Consider the following 4,132-nt stretch of genomic DNA (forward strand, 5'->3'; position numbering starts at 1 on the left):
CAGAACTTTTCAGTAAAGTCTTTATCAGTCCAGATAGGTCTCCAGAGGAACGTGCCGAACAGCAAAAGCTTGTTTTAGAACTCAAGAAGAGATCAAACGACGAGCCAGATAAGAGACACTACATAAAAGGAGGCAAAGTGTGTAGTGTGGACAAAATTGTTGTTTGAAATGTGTTAAGACAGAGTTTTGCTTGGATTTTTGGATTCCTGGTTGGCTAAGATTTTAATTTTTTTTGATAAGCTTCTAAATCATATTCGTCTTTCAACACAAGACTGTCAGTCTTCTAGAATTTTGTTTTGATTTGTGTATTAAGCTGATGTATTTAATCTTACTTCCAGGTCCATAATTTCGTGTGGAGTATATTTTTAGAGTTATTTAGGTTTTATATTAGCAGATTTAGGAATATAATTATTGTATATTATTGTATGTATAAATTCTTGAGTAAACATTAACCAGTAAACAAAGCTGGTTCCCAAACAAAACAAACTTTATCCGAAGGGAAAATGATACTCTACGTAACGTGCGATTTACATCTTGGTAGCTCAATGAAACTAATAAATCAATGAAACTAATAAATCGATGTTTTAGCTCATTTTACAAAGTCAAATATTTAAAACAATTAAAATTGTATAGTGCTCAATTTGTAAATGGCTAGTTGATCTTTGCTATTGGAAGTTTGTTCAAGGACTGGCTGCTAGCGGGGCAAGGAATGCACGGGCTTAGGGGCTTTTGTGCACACCAGAACACTAGCTCGGTACATTTTTGGAAACTAGAAGGACTGAAAACTAAAATTGTTTTTGATGGAGGTTGAGGCATGTTTTTGAGAGGGACGGTATAATAGCTTCTGGTAACAACAGGCCTTTACTTTAATAGGATTAATTTAAATCAATTTAATCAACAAAAGAATGTAGATGTGCAGTTAGAATTGCTTTTGAGCAGGTAAAAAAGGTTACCATAATGTAAAAAATATTCAAACAATATACACATAATATAGCAATGACCCTATATAAAAATTTTGTAAAAATGGTACAAATTTAAAAACTGAGGTAAAAATAAAACCCTTTGTAATAATATATATAAAATCCACTAAATCACATCACAACAAAAAGCAGTTTAGACCCCCATCCAACTAGAGCACTCCATACTAGAGCACTCCATTACTTTAATAGGATGAAGTTTTGGTTTTAGGACAGGGAGAAGGCATTAAGAAAATTTGCTCTTTGTTAACAAGGCAGAGGATAAGCAATGTTGGTTATAATATGTATCAATATCTAGATCTTCGTTTATCAATTTTCACTAAATGGTTTTAAAATTTTAATAGGGATGCTAAATTATTTATGCGCTATTTGTCAGAGCGACACAAATGCGCGAGCGCTTGCGCGGCTCACTTATCCAACACTCATATTTACATCGTATTAGGCAATGGTTTAATTTAATTATGGTAAGGGCACAGCCTGTCAAAAACCCTTTTCGCATGATCCATCGACACCGCCTTTCACATAGCCATGTGTATACGCGTACTGCATGACGCGCTTGTTTCATTGTTTCAAGTGAGAGGGCTCTGGTTAGAGCAAACACCGCCTGAAGGTGACTGCATAATAACGGATCAACGTGGAATCAAACGTTAATAAGCTTGCAGCTTCCGATGTCAATGTATTCAACCTAGTATTATGCTTGAATTGGTTTTGGACCTCTTCGTGCTTTTAATTTATTTATTATTGTTATTTGGTATTATGAGCTGATATGTACATATACATTAGTACATACTGTCATACGGTATCTAAAAATTAAGCGTATAGCGAGCATATTTAACAATTTTTAAGCAATAATGTATTGCGAGCAGCTGTAACTTAATTATCCAATATCGCATAAAAATCATATAATTATAACTCAAAACAAAAATTTTATTGGAATATAGGTTAAACTAAAATAAAATTAATGTCAGATCCGTCGCCACTCTCAGCAGTCAACCAGGACTCATATTGTCATACGTTGTATGACCCGCCGCGCACGAGTGCGCGGCTCCCCCTGTATCGTAGAAACTCTATAGTGAAGCGACAGTGGGGGTCACCAGGTGATACAAGGCTCATAAAAGCTTAACAGCGCCTGGGACCGTTCACCAACTGTGCTAATGTGAGTGGCGGTAAGACCCATTTTAACAGCGTGAATATTTATCAAATGTAAGCGTGCTTTGTATCACGTTGCGACCCCCACGGTCGTTTCACTATGGTGACGATACAGGGGGAGCCGCGCACTTCGTGCGCGGCGGGTCATACAACGTATGACAAAGCGTGCTAGCTGCTAGCATACTTGTATCATTTAATTTTAAATCAAATTTATTCGGATATATCATATATATTTATTGATTATGTATTAAATTGGTGATAAATAATAAAATTGTCTTTTCTCCTATTGGTGCGAGGAGAAATCTATTGTTTGTTCTTTTGTCATGTCATGGATGATGGATGTAGTCATTTTGTCATGATAGTGTTCCACATGAAATTTTGATGGTTGCTGCCAGGATGAAAGGTTGACTGATTTTGGCTTTATTTTTCATGACTTCATACTGTTTTAAAAACTGAATCAAAGGCTTGAAAATTTCCCTGGCTAGTCTATGAGTCTACCTCTAAATGTCTGTTCGTTATTCTAGTTTAGGGAGATGGCTTAGGATCCGTTGGATCTGTGCTAAATAACACATTAGTGTAATATTTCTCCTTGGTTAACTCAGCCAAATGATTGGAATACCCTAATTGAGGGTTAAATGAGGAAGGGTGCTGCCAAAAGCTCAAGAATTTTTCTAGAATGTAACCCATTCAGCAGTGAGCAGTGGAAAACGAAGGGCCCCGCTAATCCCGCTGTGCAGGAGGGAGGGGGTATTTAAGGGGGGCGCCAAATCATCATTTGAATGTGGGACAATTTAAAAAAACTTAACTTCAGTACTAGCAATACTGTGCACTTGAAACTAGAAACACATTTTTTTAGAGATCTTGCCGGTGTATCCTCTAAGATCACCTAATTTGTCTTATTTTAGGGAGGGGCACTAAAAGGGGAGGGGCGCTAAAAGGGGTGGGGGGAGGGGGAGTGGGCACCAATAGGGGGCTGCTTTTTCAACGGGGGCACCAACATGCAACGTTACGCCACTGCTATTCAGTACATTGTGCACCATAAATATGTATATTAGTACTATATATAATACAGGGTGGCCCAAAAGTAACTGCCCACACGCAACCCTTTAATAACTCATGTAATTCTTCTTAGAATAGCACAGAAATTCTCGAGATTATAGATATGGGTCAAACTTAGATTTCCTGAAAGTTTCGTAAAATTTAATTAATTACAGTGGGTGTGGCACGCCACTCCCTCTTTTTCACTTGATAATTGAAGTGCTTTTTTCTAGACACATTTGGCTTGATAATTGAAGTGCTTTCCCAAAATTTCAAGTTGGTTGTTTATAATTTAACTGCGTTATGACCCTTTTAAGATCTTGCAGATACGTGATCCAGCACTTAATCAGCGATATCTTTACTCGATCAATGCCTTAATTGGTTGGAGAATGCTTATAGGACAGCAACCAAAGCGCTATAGCCTATAACGCAAATTACTTCGGTTTTAAGGAATGTCACTATCAGTATTCACTCAAAGTGATCAAATCGTCATCCACCAACATGCTTGTTACCGCCTAATGAGTCTCATTGTTGCTCGCTAGCGAATAGCTCCCGATGAGATTACTGATTGGGTGATGATTGGGTGACGAAATTATATACAACCAACTTGAAATTTTAGGAAAGCAGTTCAATTATCAAACCAAACATGTCTAGAAACTTTGAAGTTCCTAGCTGAAAGCGTTCTCACTTTATGGTGACAATAGCAACAAAAGGGGATTGGTGTGCCAAACCCACTGTAATAATTAAATTTGACGAAACTTTCAGGAAATCTAAATTTGATCCATATCTATTATCTCTGAAATTTCTGTGCAATTCTACGTTCAAGTTATTAAACGGTTGCGTGTGGGCAGTTACTTTTGGGCAACCCTGTATATTATACTATTCAGCAGGGGAGGTGAATAATGCATTTACTTTGATACATACCAATTATATTGTCACAGTTGAATTTTACCCTAAACTGTCTGACC

General features: G+C 37.1%; 1 protein-coding gene across 6 annotated transcripts in view; it reads right to left on the reverse strand.

Moving 5' to 3' along the window:
* LOC134811711 (phosphatidylinositol 4-phosphate 5-kinase type-1 alpha-like) overlaps positions 1–4,132 on the reverse strand; it is a 102,103-nt gene that overhangs the window by 22,121 nt on the left and 75,850 nt on the right. The window lies entirely within an intron of this gene.

This window comes from Bolinopsis microptera, chromosome 2 (genome assembly GCF_026151205.1).
Source record: "Bolinopsis microptera isolate Bmic1 chromosome 2, MBARI_Bmic_1.0, whole genome shotgun sequence".
Classification (NCBI taxonomy): Eukaryota; Metazoa; Ctenophora; class Tentaculata; order Lobata; family Bolinopsidae; genus Bolinopsis; species Bolinopsis microptera.